Consider the following 19,613-nt stretch of genomic DNA (forward strand, 5'->3'; position numbering starts at 1 on the left):
GGGTCTCCAAGTGGATCTGTTCGCGACGGAGAGCAACTTCAAGCTCCCCTGTTATGTGGCTCCGAACCTGGACCCCCAGGCGTATGCCACGGACGCGATGACAGTAGATTGGAACAATTGGGAGAAGATTTATCTATTTCCCCAATAAACTTGCTGCTGAAAGTATTACACAAACTCAGGACATTCAAAGGTCAACCAGCCCTGGTAGCCCCCTACTGGCCGAAGAGCAATTGGTTCCCTCTTCTTCAGGAACTGGGATTGCAGTCTTGGATTCCCAAGCCCAAACTGACCCAGACAGTACAAACCAAGACTGTGTCAGCTTCCTCAAGAATTCAGAATGCCCTAGTTTTATGGACTTTATAAAGTTCACAGCCCAAAAGGGAGCAAACATTGACCCTGTTAACACTCTGTTTTTAGAATCAGACAAAAGAGATTCTACTCTTAGACAGTATGACTCAGCAGTCAAAAAATTAGCCTCCTTCCTGAAAACATCTGAAGCCAAAATCATGACGACTAATTTAGCAGTTACCTTCTTTAGATCATTGTTTGAGAAAGGCCTTGCTCCGGCCACTATTACCACAGCCAAGTCAGCCCTGAAGAAAGGTATTTCTTATATGGTTTTAAAATTGACCTTACAGATTCCTATTTTTCATCTATCCCCAGAGCATGCGCTCGTCTGAGACCCGTATCACGCCCACAATCGGTTACATGGTTCCTCAATGATGTTCTTAAGTTAGCATCTGAGATTGACAACTTTCAATGCTCCTATCTGGATCTGTTAAGGAAGACTTTATTTCTGATTAGCTTGGCTTCAGGTGCCAGAATCTCAGAGCTGTCGGCTCTCGCTAGAGGTGATGATTTTGTGAACTTCCTCCCGTCCGGAGAAGTCCTCCTTTCCCCTGACCCTAGATTTTTAGCTAAAAATGAAGACCCACAAGACAGGTGGTTCCCTTGGAAAGGTGGTGCCCCTTCCACAAGACCAGTCTTTATGTCCAGTTTATACCCTTAAATCTTACCTTTTAAGAACTCCACAGAGTAAGTCGGGTCCTCTTTTTATCAGGGAGAAAGGTGGTACTCTTTCAATAAATGCAATAAGACAACAAATTTTGTATTTCATTAAACAAGCCAACCCAGATTCAGTTCCTAAGGTTCATGATATTCGAGCAGTTGCTACTTCCATTAATTACTTTCATAATATGGACTTCTCAGAACTCTCTAAATACACGGGTTGGAAATCACCTCTAGTGTTTAAACGCCACTATTTAAAAACCCTCAAGCCCTGAAATTTTCTATAATAGCTGTGGGAAGTGTCATCTCCCCACCTTAATTAATCATCTTCCTTTATCCTCCCCTTCCCCCGCCCGCCTGCCTCATTTACTTCTCTGCTTGTCCTCCTGGTTGATCATGCCTCACTGCCTTGCTCCTCATATTGATGTTGTTTTGTCTCTGTTGAGTGGAAACTGTAATCTGACATGTTATGATTGTGTTTTTCTTGTGGGGTACTAGGCGGTTTTTATTTTGCTCCATGTACCCCATATATATATATATATATGTATATATATTTTATATATTATATTATTTTGTCTATATATATATTTAGCCTATATATTTATATATATACACGTGTATTAATTATTTCCCATGTTATATTGTCTCTTTATAGCTATAATTTGTGTATACCCTTTCTATAATTTTCAATTATCATTTAGTAGTCTTAAGTATTTTTGGGTTTTTTCCCTGCCACACTGTGGACTTGCTCACATTTTTAGTAATGTTAAGCTTTTTGACTGTGCTTTAGGTTTAGTATTCAATTTCACATGTGAGAGATTGCTGATTAAAACCCTTTTCGTAACTTATGTTTTTCTTCAGATTACCTTGTTTCCTCGTAGTTGCAGCCTTGGCATGATTCTCTATCACTATTTCACCGGCTGACACGGGCTGGACTCAGAAAAGGGATTTTGACAAAGGAAAATCTATTTCTGAGGAAGGTCCACGTGTCACCCGGTGACCCTCCCTGACTCACCTGTTGCTTCCCCCCCTACTTGCACATGCCAAGTCTGGGGTTAGTGCTAGCCTGGAATGAGGTAGGTGGCGCTGGTGTCGCCGAACTGGCGGGCGTTTGTGTGTAGGGGCTGTAACGGCTCACCGCTCTCTTCTGGGGTTTTAACAGGGAGATATCTTTCGAGTAAGACTCCGTGGTAGTGATCCTTCACTCACCCTTCGTTATACCGACGTCTTCCTTAGAGAAGACGCTCGATCTAGGGGATAGTAACCCCAGCTTTCCTGAAAGCTCTTTTTTTCTCTGGTATATCTAGCATTTTATACCTAGAAATTCGTGCATCAATGGAATTTCACCGGGTGACACGGGACCTTCTCAGAAATAGATTTTTCCTTTGTCAAAATCCCTTATATATATATATATATATATATATATATATATATATATATATATATATATATATATATATATATATATATATATATATATATATATATATATATATATAATATATATATATGTATATGTATATGTATATATATATATATATATATATATATATATAATATATATATATATATATATATATATATATATATATATATATATATATATAACATATATAATATATATAATATATATATATATATATATATATATATATATATATATATATATATATATATATATATATATATATAATTGTTTCAAATGTAATACTTAATATCAAATTCCACCTACCTGGGAATATCTCCGATGGAGAATTTTGCTTGAGAGGAATTTATATGTGATAAATAAATTGGTATGCATTTTGACACGAACCCTTGGTTAAACCTATTCAGCGACTCCAGTAGTACTACCCACTGAATTATCAAGAGAGGTATAAGTCTTTTGCTGAGTCTGCTGTACTTTTTACCCGTTCATGGTGATTTTTGTTAAAAGCCTTGAAAAATGATATCCACCATGACAGTTCATTGAACTGATCGTTTGGAACATGCAGCTCTTATTATGAAATTTTTTATCACTGTGATTTATATACAATCATGAAGCTACAAATGTCACTTAATATCAAATTCACAGCTACCTATTAATATCTCCGATGGAGAATTAGTCGTCTTAAGAGGAATTTATATAAGTGATAAATAAATTCTATCGCTGGTTCACGCAACCATCTGACATTTATCATATATAAATTCCCTTCAAACAATTCTCCATCGGAGATATTGCCAAAGAAGCGTGAATTTGATATTAAGCGACATTTGTAAGCTTCATGATTGTATATAAATCATTTAATGTAGATAAAAATTTCAATAATAAGAGCTGCATGTTCCAAACGTAGATCAATGAACTGTCATGGCGGAATGGGTCATTGCTAAATTTGCAATTTCCCCACTACGACGGTAAAACAGTATGCAGACTCGGCAAATACTTATACCTCTCTTGATAGCTCAGTGGGTAGTGTCTACTGGAGTCATTTGAATAGAGTTTTGACAAAGGGTTCGTGGTCCCGACGATTAAACTTTTTTTATCACTTATATAAATTTTCAACTGAAAATTCTCCATCGGAGATATTCATGTAAAGCATGAATTTGATATTACACATTTGTAGCTTCATGATTGTATATAAATCACTGGTTGATAAAAAATTTCATAATAAGAGCTGCGTGTTCTAAACGTACCAATGAACTGTCATGGCGGAGGTGGGTCATTGCCGAGGTTAAGTACAATTTCCCGCTCACGACGGGTAAAAGCAGTACAGCAGACTCGAAAAGACTTATACCTCTTTGATAGCTCAGTGGGTAGCGTCTCTGGAGTCGCTGAATAGGTTTAGTGTCAAGGGTTTGGTCGACAATACCAATTCATTTATCACTTATATAAATTCCCCTTCGCAACAATTCTCCATCAGAGATATTCCAGAGGTAGCTTGAATTTGATATTAAGCGACACTTGTAGCTTCATGATTGTATATAAATCACGGTGTGATCAAAAAATTTCATATGTATATATATATATATATATATATATGTACATTTTGACCATCACTAATCCGGCATCATTGGGACCTGGAGGTGCCGTTGATAAGCATGTTTACAGATTAGCCATTTGTTAGGCTAGAATACATGAAACCCAGTAGCTAAGCACCTCATCTTCTAGAATTAAAGTATCCCATAAATCAGTACAAGTTGGTTAATAAAGAAAAGACAATTATCAAACACAGGTAGTGCTCGAGTCACGATAATTCAACTTACGATATTTTGAGTTTACGATGGGGTTAGCAATTAATTCATACAAAAAAAATATTTAGGAAAAAATATTTTTAGATTTCAATTTCAAAGGTCAGGCAGTTTTGAGAGACCAACTTGCAATAGACCAACTTCTTTTCCTCCATCTCTTTATTCCATCTGCTAGTTAAAAAGTAAAAGAGAATGATAAAAGTATTGTTAGTAACATTATACTCTTGTGTAAATGCGTACAGCCATAAACAACAGAACGGGAAACTGTTGTTTTGCTAATAATGTCGGATAACAACTGTTGTGCTTGTATTTCAACCATCGTATGGTAATACACAATTACTGTAGTTATGTTACAAATGACGTTAAGTACTGTACAATAGGACTGATATATTTTTTTACACACTATACCCTTATTTGCTTTGGGGAAAAGATCAGCAGGGAAATATACTGCTACAGTAACTTTGCTCCATCAAAAGCAAGCTCCCGAGCTGAGAAAACAATGTTAAAGCTGCTAATGACTATAAATTATCGCTTCTTTCGGCAACATGGATGAAACTCGACCGTAAATAAAACTGGAGGGAATGTATTTTAATCAAAAACTACTGGGCATGAAAGAATACAAATTACTACTGTTTTCACGCTGATAAAAGATAAATATATAAAGCTCATATTATGAACAAAACAAACATTCCCATTCATTTATGGAAACTTCCCAAATCGGAACATCATTCTAACGGCAATAAACGAAAAATAGCTAAATTAATTTCACAACAAGATGTATTTAAGTTATATTTCAGACTTAAAAACACTTAGTATAACAAAAAATATCATTGTCCCAAATAAATAAAGTATCCATATTCATTTACGCCAACTAGAAGCAAGAAAAGCGCTTTGAACTTAGTCAAATGCGGCAAAATAAACACAGCGATATCGATTCCCAAAACAAAACACTGATTGCAATTTATAATACAAAATCAATATGAGAATATACGCAATTGGAAACAATGTAGTAAAACATAACCTTTTAAAAGATCCATGAAAAAGATGCACATTCGTTATGTTGATGTTTGTATAATACTGTCTATGTGAATGGAGTTCAGTATCATGTAGGCTGGGCTACCAGTTTGTTGATGCAGCACACTGCGTTTGGTTAAATCACAGCAAGAGCTCAAAAGCACAATTGGGGAAATTTGAAAATCAGCAGTGAAACATTAGAAATTACTCTCCTGGCAAAATTTGTGCCGGATTACTGATTGTTCCGGACTACTGATTGCCGGATTAGTGATGGTCCCTGTATATATATATATATTTTATATATATATATATATATATATATATATATATATATATATATATATATATATATATATATATATATATATTTATATATATATATATAGTATATATATATAAATATATATTATATATATATATATATATATATATATGGATATATATATATATATATATATATATATATTATATATATATATATATATATATATATATATATATATATATATATAATATATATATATATATATATATATATATCCCCATATATGCTAGGATATATAACCATATATATAATATATATATATATATAATATATATATATATATCAACAAAAAACAGAAAGCAAATGGCAGTTCCATAGAATTACAGAGACATCTTCCAGGATGGTGGCTAAAAGCAATGTGGGTCAGACAGACAAGTTTTTGGATGGGAGCTTCCCCTAAGATTGCTAGTAGTTAACAACCTTGTCTGAAAGCTTCCCATGACGGACCGTTCCAGCATTTGCAAGCTAAATCCTATGTTGGCAGACCAAAGGTTTGTATTTGTGCAGGAACAAACTTATACCTATATGAACATTAAGATTCATAGAAATAATTCAATACATATTATCCAATCTCTGGACACAACTGCACCATCTTTTAACCTATCAGTATACAGAAGAGTAAGGCATTAGGATATTAAACTTCTTTTTAACAAGCTTTTGCAGTTTTGATAATCTAAAAATTGACTGACCTTGTTGTTAAAGCGTCTTTTTCTGGTATATATCCTGTTCTTCTCCGTATCAAGCGCCTGATTACCTTAGGCATGCGAAAGAGAGTCATCCCATCTGTAACAATTTTCATTTAAAGATAAGGGAACACATAACAAAAAGTATAACTTTCAAATAAACTTTATGCCTAACAGAGAGAAAACAAATTACTTCAATAATTGAAGGGCAGACCAGTCAAGATTTTCATAAAGCTTCTACAGTGCTACCCTGCTTTTTCGCACTTCATTTTGTCGCAGATTTTTGTGGAACACATTATTCACTTTCACTAATTCGCATATTTTGTACATAACATTACTACAGTGTAAGTACACTGTAAATTATTTTTATCATACAAATCTGTATTTAGTCACGAACACAATTTGAAAAAATACAGTAATTAGTGAATAAACAGTGTGGTTCTACAGAACAAAAGCGAATTAGTGATAATTTTAATTGTTTTTACCAATATATAAAGAAAATGGGATGCCTTCAATACTATGAGAGCACTGTATTTCAGTAGGTAACAGATAACACTCAAAACAGGAAATAAGCCACAATCCCTTCCTTAATTTGAAGAAGTATGTATCCAGTACAAGAGAAGGTAGTGGACAGGACCAAGGTGTAAGGAAAGGCTTATCTGCAAAACAAAACTCATAGTTTATGACAAAGACATCAATCATAATTAGCCATTAATTCGCAGTGACAGTCCCAACACACGTAACTTGTGAAGTATCTGTATTGTTTACGGGTAAAGACCCAGAACACTAATTTGTACCATTATGTATGCTAAATGCACACTGTTAACCTACCAGTAAGAACTGTGAGCCCCATCCTATCCCATGTCACTATTAACAAAATACAGTAAAACAACATTTTTAAGTACAGAAATTTGTATTTTTACTATGTATACAAACCAGAGCCATTTACTTTAAGTAAGGAATACTTCAGAAAGCTGGAGCTGTTACTGAATTTGGAGAAGGTAGTTATTTGATGGTTTTTCAACATCTGAGTGGCAGGGTTTGGAATCAACATCTGGGGCTTAGCCCTGAGGGGGGACCAGTCTGGTCCTTGAGAGAAAATTTTGAATTTCTTAGATGCGATTTCCTGCATTTAGTCCACTTTTAGGGTGACCTGCTGACATTGGTAAATCCTAAATCCCTTCTGATTCATAACCTTTAAGTTTTCAGTTGCAAGGCTTCTAAGACAATAGTATTTAACAGAAAAATAATAATCACAACTCCTGACTGAAACTAGAGATTTAAGAGCTAAAGACTTTTCAGTGGGCAAATTGAAACATAAATATGAGACTAACTTTCAGTAGATTCAAAGTAGGATTGCAGAGATGGATTGTTTGTTTGTCTGTTTGCTTTTTTTGTATTTTAGAAGTGGTATGCTCACTGTGCTTAGCCAACAACAGGCCCATGCTTTTGTAACTAAATAAAATATTCATGCTGTTGCATGTCCTTTCCACTAGATGGCAATGAAAAGCTCAAGAATGGAGACAATTGTTAAAATGTACTACAACACCTTCAAAGCATTTTTCACCATCCCAATTTCATCACACCTTCATCAGAAAAATGATCTTAAGTCTTACCCAAGTCTTGCCATGTTTTTGGCATTTTTTTTTTTTTTTTAAAGGACGACAAAGAGGTTTCATCAAGGCAACTCCCAAATGAAGAGAAAAAATATTATTAATGCAAAAGTATTGTTTTAATGTAATTTACAGGGAACATGGTGCTAGGGTTGTCCTAATTTTTAAAAGCTTATAAAGATCCAGGACTTCTGAAGTGAGATTCGGGGCTTAAGTCCAAAAGCAGGTTTTATGCTTTTGATGGTGAGTGGGGGATACCCCTTGCTTGCCTTCTTCACCTATAGTCTATTTTCCTTCAGGCACAGCAACAAAGCAAGGTGGTTGAGGAGGGTTTCATTTATAATATTACAAAATTTGTTATTTGTTCCTATGGAAATACAAACCATCGCTACTTTATATACCTAGACACCATGTTAATGGGAGGTTGTCTCTGCAGCTCACTGGAGTTGAATTCCACCTGGGAATAGCTGACTCTGGAACAGGGTGCATGCAAAATGCGATGTCATGACTATATGTAAACCTTGTTTCTCCTAAATGGGTTATAAGAGCTGTAGGGTCCTGAGCTAGAGTAACAACTGCTAATAGGAGGGTACTCAAAAAAGGAAAATGTTTGGTTTCTTCCTTGAAGCAAATTCGACTTTGCTTAAAAGGTGAATAAGCTCTACCATGGAACCCCACCACACCCTCATTAAAAGAGGGAGGACAGAGGGAGATGCATCTGCTAGGCTAATCTCGAACTGGATGGTCAAAGTATCATTACCTGCATCTTGTCAAACTCTAGGAGCTACTCCAGCCAAGACACTGCTCTTAAGAACTGAGGACAGGAGGGAAGTCAGGTCACTCCACATTCACACCTCAAGATTTACACTAGGCTAAAGGACTTTGACAAGATACAGCTGCTCCAACTTTTCTTGGGCCTACATGACCTACTACTTGCAAACACTTCCAGGCAGAACGAGAGATGCATCCAATGACTTTTATGACATCTCTCAAATTAGAGATGAGGTTGAAGGTAGTCAAGCTGAGCCAGACACCTACTCTCATTACTTGAAATACCAAATAGTTCACCTGAAAAGCAAAGAACAGCCCCACAACACAACATGTGCTCTTGAAAGCAAGTTTATAAGGTTAAATCTTTCAGTATGGAGTCATATGCCAGCTAAACCCTTGAAATGGAAACGAAATATATATCAAGAGATCCTGACCAGGCAAACTTTACCTGGTTGGCCACAATTTAAGAAAAAAACACATCAATAGAAAAGGGAAGATATGATCATGCATGGTACAAAGAAAAAATTTAAAATTTTTCCTTTTGTTTCCATGGGAAGTTGAAAAGGCTTGATTTATAATAAACCTGTTAAAACCAACAAGACACTTTGTAAAAAAACAGTATTTCATAATTTTACCAAGTTATGCATGTTTTTTCTGGAATAAGATTTTATTTTATTTTGTAAAATTATAATTACAGCTCAAAAAAAGATCATAATAGATAAGAACTAAAATCAATAAATAAAAATTCTGGACAAATTTTGCATAAAATATTTACAGTAAATTTACTGAGATGTGATGCAGTAACTTTTGTAAGGTTATACATACTTTTTCTAATATTTTTTGCACTTTTCTGGCAAAAAGGGATTTTGACAAAGGAAAATCTATTTCTGAGGAATATATTCCCCGTGAAATTCCATTGTTAACGAATTTCCTAGGTATAAAATGCTAGATATACCAGAGAAAAAGAGGAAAGAAAGCTGGGTTATTTAGATCGAGCTTCTCTAAGGAAGACGTTTGGATAACATATTATGATCCAAAGATGAAAGCATCACTACCACGGAGTCTCACTTCGAAAGATATCTTATGTTAAAACCCCCAGAAGAGGTGGCAGTTACATCCCTGGTAATATTTATATTATAGTTAAAATCACCAGCATGCCACCTATATCATTCCAGGCTACATCTCCCCCATGGCTTGAGGTTTTAAGTAAGGGGAATGGCTCTGTGATAAGTTGTTAAACCGCCAGTGTAACTCCAAAAAAATCAGAAATAGATTTTTCTTGTAAAGTCAAAATCCCTTTTTCATAGTGTAGAGTCCATTTGCCCTGGTGAAAAAGGATATAGTGATAGAGAATCATAAGGCTGAAAATTTTTATACTAGAAACAAGGTAATCTGAAGAAAAACAGACTTAAAAATGGTTTTAATCAGGGTATTCTCTTGTCATGGCGAATTGAATAGTAAACTGGAAAATATAAGTATAAAATATTTCCTATAACATTATAAATATGTGAATAAGTACAGTGTATATATATCAAATATAAAAAGGGATTTTGACAAAGGAAAAATCTATTTCTGAGGAAGGTCCCGTGTCACCCGGTGAAATTCCATTACAGCACGAATTTCTAGGTATAACCTTGCTAGATATACCAGAGAAAAAGAGCTTTCAGGAAAGCTGGGGTTACTACCCCCAGTCGAGCGTCTTCTAGGAAGGCGTCGGTATAAGAAGGGGTGAGTGAATTACCACTACCACGGAAACCTACTCGAAAGATCTCTCCCTATCAAAACCCGAACAGAGCGGTGAGCCGTTACAGCCCCCACACCAAACACCCGCCAGGACGGCGACACCAGCGCCACCTACACTCATTCCATGCTAGCACTAACCCCAGACTTGGCATGTGCAAGAGGGGGAGAGTACTAGGTGATTCAGGGAGGGTCACCGGGTGACACGGGACCTTCCTCAGAAATAGATTTTTCCTTTGTCAAAATCCCTTTTCTGAGTCCAGTCCCGTGTCAGCCGGTGAAATCGTGATAGAGAATCATGCCAAGGCTGCAACTACCAGGAAAAAGAAATGGAGAGGTAATCTGAAGAAAAGGCAAAAGTTTTACAAAATAATTTTAATTAAGGAATCTCTTCCATGTAGCAAGAACACTAAGACTAAGGCATATTAAATCTAAGGCACATTAAAAAACTTAATACTATGAAACATGGGCAGGTCCCCTGCACGACGGAGAAGAAAAAGCCCCAAAAACCTTAAAATTACTTAAAGCAAGGTGAAACATGAAAAGTGCACAAAATAACTGCAAATATAACCTTAATACTATACACATAAACTTAGGCTAAACACGTAAGAGACAAAATCAATGAAACATTAATATATATATACATCATCTGGGGTACATGGAGCCAAATAAAAACTGTCCAGTACCCCACAAGAGAAACAATCATGGCATGTCAGATTACACTTTTTCCATCAACAGGTACAAGAAACATCAATATGAGGAGCCAGGCAGTGAGGTATAATCAACCAGGAGAATAAGCAGAAAAGTAAATGAGGCAGGCGGGCGGGGGGGAAAGGAAAGGACAAGGATATGATTAATTAAGGTGGGGAGATGACACTTCCCACAGCTATGGTAGAAAATTTCAGGGCTTGAGTGATTTTAAATAGTGGCGTTTAAACACTAGAGGTGATTTCCAACCCGTAAATTTAGATAACTCTGAAAAGTCCATATTATGAAAGTAATTAATGGAAGTAGCAACTGCTCGAATATCATGAACCTTGGGGAACTGAATCTGGGTTGGCCTGTTTAATGAAATATAAAATTTGTTGTCTTATAGCATTTAGTGAAAGAGTACCACCTTTCTCCCTGATAAAAAGAGGACCCGACTTACTCTGTGGAGTTCTTAAAAGGTAAGATTTAAGTGTATAAACTGGACATAAAGACTGGTCTTGAGGAAGGGGCACCACCTTCCAAGGAGACCACCTGTCCTGTGGGTCTTCGTTCTTAGCTAAAAATCTAGGGTCAGGGAAAGGAGGACCTCTCCAGACGGGAGGAAGTTCACATAATTATCACCTCTAGTGAGAGCCGACAGCTCTGAGATTCTAGCACCTGAAGCCAAGCTAATCAAAAATAAAGTCTTCCTTAACAGATCCTGATAAGAGCAATGAAAGTTATCCATCTCTGATGCTAACTTAAGGACGTCATTGAGAAACCACGTAACAGACTGTGGGCGTGATACTGGTCTCAGACGAGCGCATGCTCTGGGGATAGATGAAAAATAGGAATCTGTGAGGTCGATTTTAAAGCCAGAAGAAATACTTTCTTTAATGCTGACTTGATTGTGGTAATAGTGGCCGGAGCAAGGCCTTTCTCAAACAATGATCTAAAGAAAGAAACTCCTAAATTAGCTGTCATGATTTTGGCTTCAGATGCTTTTAGGAAGGAGGCTAATTTTTGACTGCTGAGTCATACTGTCTAATAGTAGAATCTCTTTTATCTGATTCTAAAAACAGAGTGTTGACAGGGTCAATGTTCGCTCCTTTTGAGCTGCGAATTTTATAAAGTCCATAAAACTAGGGCATTCTGAATTCTTGAGGAAGCTGACACAGTCTTGGTTTGTACTGTCTGAGTCAGAATGGGCTTGGGAATCCGAAGACTCCGTAATCCCAGTTCCTGAAGAAGAGGGAACCAATTGCTCTTCGGCCAATAGGGGCTACTAGGGCTAATTGACCTTTGAATGTCCTGAGTTTGTGTAAAACTTTCAGCAGTAAATTTATTGGGGGAAAAGATAAATCTTCTCCCAATTGTTCCAATCTACTGTCATTGCGTCTATGGCGAACGCCTGAGGGTCCAGGTTGGGGCCACATAACAGGGGCTTGAAGTTGCTCTCCGTTGCGAACAGATCCACTTGGAGGCCCGGAACCCGGCAAATCCATTTGAAAGATTCCATGTCCAGGGACCACTCCGTCTCCAACGGAGCATTCCTGGACAGGGAATCCGCCACCACGTTCGCACCCCGCTAGGTGGGTGGCTGACAGGTGCCAGCCGTGCTTGTTCGCCAGGGAGAAGATAGCAACCATTACTTGGTTTACTCGGCCTGATTTGGAGCCGCCCCTGTTGATGCAATGAACTACCACTGCGCTGTCCAATACCAACCTGATATGAATCCGTTGGGGGCGGATTTTCTTCAGAGTTAGAAATACCGCCATAGCTTCCAGGGTGTTTATATGGAACTGCTGAAACATTGTGGACCACGTTCCTTGTACTTTTGTTTTGGTGAATATCCCCCAGCCGCTTTAGGGAAGCGTCTGTGTGAACAACTAGTGCCGGAGGGGGAAATTGAAGGAACTGTATTGGACAGGCCTCTGACCGAGGCCCACGGTCGCAGTCTTGTCTTTAAGATTTGAGGGATAGAGGAGACCTTGTCTCTGAGCTTGACATTGGCTCGACTCCGCCACACTCTGTTTATGTCTTTTAACTTCGCTTTTAATAGCAGGTTTGTCACTGAGGCAAACTGAAGAGACCCAAGGACCCTTTCTTGGGACCGGCGGGATGCTGATGGATTTTTGAGAAATCTCCTGGTGAGAGATGCTATCTCTTTCCTCTTGGGAGGCGGAAGGGACAGCGTGTGAGATGACAGATCCCACTGGAGACCCAACCACTGAAACCGGGACTCCGGAGTCAGGCGGGACTTCTCTGTTCAGCTGAAAACCTAGCGACTCCAGGAAACTGATGACTATGGACGTGGCTTTCTGACACTCCGAACTGTTGGTGCCCAAATTATCCAATCGTCCAAATATGCTGCTAGGGATATCCCTGAGACCGGAGTTGTTGTACTACCGTGTCCGCCAGCTTTGTGAATATCCTGGGCGCAATGTTCAGACCCGAAGGGCATGACCCTGAAGGAGTAGGCTTGATTCCCGAGTCTGAAACCGAGGAACTGAGAGAAGTTCAGCGCAACCGGGACGTGATAATAAGCGTCTGAAAGATCGATAGAGGTGGTGACGGCTCCACGCGAAGTAGAGTCCGCACTCTGAGCTACCGTAAGCATGCGAAATTTGTCGATTTTATGTAGAGATTTAGACGCGACAGATCCAGGATCACTCTTTGCTGATCGGAGTCTTTTTGGGAACAGTGAATAACCTGCCTTGAAACTTTAGGTGCCTTACTTTCTTTATTGCTCGTTTGTTGAGCAATTCTGTCACATAATCCTTTAGGATTGATGTGGGTGGCTGGTAAAACCTGGTTAGAGGAGGAGGGTTTTGATCCAGCTCCATCCCAGGCCTTTGGACACAATGCTGTGTGCCCAAGGGCTGAAGGTCCATTGGTCCCTGAACCAAAACAGGCGACCGCCTACCTGTGTTCTCTCAGTGGGAGGGGGCGGGTTTATTCCCCCTACCACGTCCAGGTCTTCCCCTTGGGGTGGTGTTGGGCTTTCCTCTATGAGGGGCTTTGCCTCTTCCTCCCCTTGCAACCCTATTAAGGCCGTGAAAATAACCACGGCCCTCATATGTGGGGTTGTATGCCGGTGAGGCCACATAGGAGGGTGCAGCTGGTTGGACCAGCACATACTGTTGGGGGTGAGCCTTAGAAGTGGAAGGCTGTGCCACTGCCGAGACCGGGACGGCTTGGACTACCGCCTGATGGTGGGGCCTCTTATGCCTCCTGAAGCGTTTACCTCCTCTCGATTGGGGGTCGGCCGATTCTGGGGTCTTACGCTTATAGGCAGAAATGCCCCAGCGAGAACGAAGACTTTGGTTGGCCCGTGTAGCCTCGGCCATAACACTCGTGACCCTCTCTTCAGGGAAGAGGTTAGGTCCCCAGATCGAGCTTTTTACGAGCTTGTTAGGCTCGTGGCGGATAGTTGCATCGGCGAAGATGAACTTCCTACATTCCAGTCTGGCCATGATAAATTCAAATAAGTCAGACTGGAAACCTGCCAGCAAGGACTTAGCCAAAACCTGAAAGAAGGGCTCGTCCGAGCAGGAGACGGCAGTAGCTTCAGTAAGGCATACAGAGTTCAAGGACCGGGCTAACTTAACCCGAGCATCAAACTCCGCTTTCAAAGAGCTTCCGGCAGCTTGGGGAGCTGCTCACTAAATTGCGTGGAAGCGCAGAAGGGGTCCAGCTTCCCGACCGTGAAAGTGGACGGGCGCCTGTCCAGAACTCATTACTTCCTGGGAATACCAGGAAGTAGGGTCTGTCTCCCTTAGCTGAGGTAACGGATTACCATCAAAGCACGCCGGGCCGTAGCCAGAGCGACTTTGTCAAGCAAGGGGTGGGAAGGTTGTCTCCCAGGGCGAACATGGTAAAGTTGCCCTTGAAAGGAGTCAACTTCGTGTTGTCTGCCTGCCACTCCGTCAGAGTGCGCAGGGAGAGCCGACTGAGCTTGGTCCCTAGGGACGATGACAGTCTCCCCTAGGAACCTTGTCTGACCGAATCCAAGCTTCCTCCGTGAGCCTCACGAAGCCTGGGTAAGGGGGCAGGAGATCGGGGGGGAAGAACTCCAATTCCTCCAACCGTCTCGTGCCAAGACCATCAAGAGTCAGCTTGCCATCATGTTGGATGGCCCGGAGAGCGAATCGCCAAGGGTTACCGACATCGAACGGCGGAGGTCCGCAGTGTCGGGGATAACATACTGTGGTTCGGCTGGGGTGTGGGTGAGCCATTCCCGCCAGTATGTTATCATGACTGGCCAACTTCTCAGAGATTTTGTCAAAATCTCGAATCCAGGTCCTCCGTAAACGCTTTATAAAGCTGATTAGCAAAGGCCTCTGCATCGAAAGCAGGTTGGCGAGGAGGGCTTGGTTTTGCAGCCCTCTTACTCGCGCTTTGCTGGAGGAACCAGACTTGCTCCCGGAGGCTACAGGTCCTGAGACCTTAGCCTTCGACGGGGAAGGGCAATGCCTTCTTGGAAGACGAGGACTTGAAGCCCTTTTCGCCTTCCATGAAGTCTTCAACTTCAACTTGGGGATAGCAGATGGAGCTCTATCACCCAAGGAGGAAGACTTCACAAAGCCTGCAAAAGAAGAAATAGATGAAGCAGGGGAGTCAAATAAAGGGGGGCCCGCCCCAACAACCTCACCTACCTCACCACTTACCACCTGGTCCTGCTCTACATTCATCGGGTTCCAGGTTGAGATTAATGGCGGCAACATCCTCCGAGACCTCAGCGTAGAGGATATCCGCTTGGGGTGGCTGGGTCTCATCCCGGATCTGCTGGATGATAGGGGTGGCCAGATCTTCAGGCACTGCGCGGCCGCCACCCGTGCGCCGGGTAGAGCAAGTCCTCAACCTAGCGTCGAGGACGTAGGGCTTCCCGACGGAACGCTCCTTCCAAACCCAGCCACCCAGGCCCGGAGGGATTCCAAGGCAGACTTCTTGGAAGTTTCGTCCGCCTGTAAGAAAACCAACAATTAGCTAAGGACGAAAACCATTCCGGGAACCTCATAAACAATGTATAATATACAATATGAGGAGCATAAAGCAAGAGTAATGTAAAGACTGTCACTTACCAACTCATCCTGGACAGTTGTGCAGAGAGCGAAGCAAACCTCACAACCATCAGGGTGCCAAACAATCAGGTCATCCAGGCGGACCGCACAACCAGCGTGGGTCCGGCAAACTACGTGACCGTAGGGTTGTTGGAGGGAGGCGGTGCACCCCGGCTCCTCACAGCGAACAGTCTGTAAGTAGAAAAGTACATGAACCTCCCACCCTAAGCAAACTAAAGCTGGCAAGGCCGGGAAACTCAACTGCAACCGAATACTCCGGCGGAGAAGAACTCCCTTATCATAAACTGGGCCAATAAGCTCTAAATTACACAGAGTGGAAGGTAGGATTTCAGACCCCGGAGTACTCCGGGAATGAAGGGGAGAGACCAGGAACTAACCATAAGGGCTGCCAGTAAAATAACGGCGGAGACCCCTGGTATAGGACCGGACTCACGAATATATATATAATGAATAAAGGAGAGTACTCCTGTAGATAAACAGACTTATCTAAAAATAAAAACATAATAACAAGTGATGGTAAGAACTCAAGAGGACGGAGGGATCCGTTCCCCTATAATGAAAAACCTTCCGCCCTTACTTCCCCGCCGGAGGAACGAGACGGGTAAAATGCTCGTATGTTCATAACATAGGCTGAAGCAATATATATACCGTATCAACGTAATCCGACGGGGAGACGAGGAGTGACTCGAACGCGTTCGAGTAAACAAACCACCAACCCCAATACAGCGATGCTAGGGACAATATGGGAGGGAGCGAATCCCTCAACCAACAAGAGAAGTCCCGGAACTCGAGAAAACGCCATCTAGCGTCACCCGCACGAGTAGAGCAAGGCTGGAGGGAGGAGGGGGGGGGGGAGGAGGAGGAGTAGGCTACCAGGAAGGAACAGGAGACGGGGAGAAGCTCACCCGCTCAACTGCACCATACCTCCCAGACCATGAATCTTGGAGGGGTAATATGACTGGAAGCAACCAACCCGAGCCCGACTCCTACCTAGGCGAAGCCTAATATGGACCTAACCTTAGTATAGGCTAGGAAAGGGAGGAGTAAAAGGGAGGAGGAAGCAACTGGGAGAGAAATTTTGTGCCGAGAACCAGCCGGGATCGAGAATGGCAGGCAAGGGGGCGACTAGCCTAGAGGAAACACATCCTAAGAACTCGATTCCCCCAAATGGAGGAAGAGAACTAAGGGGCTCACTCTGCCCACCTCAAAACGATCCCGGAGGAAAACAGCAACAAAACTCCCTCAACCTGAACTCCCCACCCAGGGCAAAGGGAAGGAAGCTAACAAGCCTACTCCACAAGATAACCAACACTCATAAAAACTAAAATGTGCTCAACAGAGAGCGTAGCCTACCACGGGGAAGCGGTTAGATCTGAGGCTGCCGCCAGCACCCGAGGTAAACCACTCAATAAAATAATAAAAACAATAAAAATAAAAATAAAACTACAAGAGAGCACCATCTTCAATCAAAATTAATTAGCCTAGTAAGACCAAAACAATAGGAACCCAACCTGGGGGGGGGTACCTAGACGGGGCATCACTCCCACAAAGGCCAGTAGGCCAATGATCGTAATTCATAAGGGGGGGAGCCACCGCAAGGAACCACCAGGAAGGGAACCAAGGGGGCAAAATATCTATAACGACGAGGAGACAACTCCAACTGAAAAGAACAGAAGGAGACGCCTCATGGTCATGACATGGCTGGCTGGGGACGCCAGGCGGCGTCATAATAAGATCTCAATATTTATGAAAATACGAGACCATAACAGCCAAAAAAATAGAACAAAACCCCACAAGAAGATGGTACTTAACTTGGAAATGGTAAAGCTGCTCGATGCCATCATCGTAGAAAACAGAAAAATCCAAAATGATGGAAGACAGCACAAAAAGAAACCGTGAATTCACGTGCTAGAAAATGGAATGAGGTAGGTGGCGCTGGTGTCGCCGTCCTGGCGGGTGTTTGGTGGGGGCTGTAACGGCTCACCGCTCTGTTCCGGGGGGTTTTGATAGGAGAGATCTTTCGAGTAGGTTTCCGTGGTAGTGGTAATTCACTCACCCCTTCTTATACCGACGCCTTCCTAGAAGACGCTCGACTGGGGGTAGTAACCCCAGCTTTCCTGAAAGCTCTTTTTCTCTGGTATATCTAGCAAGGTTATACCTAGAAATTCGTGCTGTAATGGAATTTCACCGGCTGACACGGGACTGGACTCAGAAATATTAAGACTATAAAATGTATAATATAATTGAAAAATTACAAGAACTAAAGAGTATATACAACCCTTATAACTGAATACAACATATGGGAAGAATTACATACATATATATATATATATACTATATATATAATACTATATATATATATATTGAATATATATATATATATAATATATATATATATGTATATATATATTTTTTATATATTAAATATATATATATATATATAGTTATATTATATATTTCATTTATATATATATATATATATATATAATATATATATAAAGAATTGTTAGGTAACATAGAAAAAAGATTATATGACCACAGCTAGGATGGTGGGCATGGTTCCCTACAGAATCCAGAAATTCCATTCAAAAATTCCTGTTGATCATTTAATTTATTCGGGGTGGCACAGCCCTCCACCTTCAAATGCCCATCAAAAAATGGTTAATTTTCCCATAAAATGTTGCTTCTAGCATACAATATTTGAGGGCTGTTTTTCATGGACTTAATTGTTGCAAGAGGTGAAAAAAACCATTTTGAAAAAATAATCCTGGGCAGGAACAAACCCTCTGAAACAAACATCAGGTGGTATCAATAACCTGTATTGGTGTACCAATGGACCTTATAAAGCATCATTTATTAGGGTCTAGGATAGCTGGATAAAGACCCTCCTCCTCCTGATCGTTTTATGTTACCCTTCAAGTCAATAGGTATAACAGAATTGCTCAAAAAGTTTTAATAAAGAAACATTAAGGCACCTAAAACATTTTACAATGGTTTATTCACTTTCCCAAAACATACTATTTCAGCAAAGGGTGATTGGATCTGTATCTAGAATCTCTAGCTTAAAAATTAACAAATTTGAAAACCAGGTATAACTTACTCCCGCATGGGTATGTTAAATCTTTCATAACTTCTATTTCCCGGTTTTAAGAGACCTCTGGGTTTCAGAACAATACATAAACCTTCATCATGCCTTTTGGTCCCAAACATTGGCCCCATTTAGTTCAAGCTGGCTGAAGTTCAACAACTAAACGTAATTATCCCTAGCAAAACTGAGGATTTTTAACAGTTCTAGAATATTCATTCACGGTCATAAAACTGGAGTTGTTGATTTTCAGCTGAACTGAGAAAGTTTAAGTACTTTAGTCCCGGTTTCAAAGATTCTCATTCAGTGGGATTGTTTTGAGCACCACCCCATAGGCTCTGAAAAACCAATGTCCCCCAGTCCCAAGGGAGGACC

The 19,613-nt window shown here is 40.5% G+C and overlaps 1 protein-coding gene across 3 annotated transcripts in view; it reads right to left on the bottom strand.

Moving 5' to 3' along the window:
- The window catches only part of Slimp (Seryl-tRNA synthetase-like insect mitochondrial protein), a 107,334-nt gene that overhangs the window by 66,034 nt on the left and 21,687 nt on the right, over positions 1 to 19,613 (bottom strand). For all 3 annotated transcript variants that reach the window (XM_067121806.1, XM_067121815.1, XM_067121823.1), the window contains exon 2: positions 6,262 to 6,355. The gene's annotated coding sequence lies outside the window, so the exon portion shown is untranslated. The remainder of the gene's footprint in view (positions 1 to 6,261; positions 6,356 to 19,613) is intronic.

This window comes from Macrobrachium rosenbergii, chromosome 2 (genome assembly GCF_040412425.1).
Source record: "Macrobrachium rosenbergii isolate ZJJX-2024 chromosome 2, ASM4041242v1, whole genome shotgun sequence".
NCBI lineage: Eukaryota > Metazoa > Arthropoda > Malacostraca > Decapoda > Palaemonidae > Macrobrachium > Macrobrachium rosenbergii.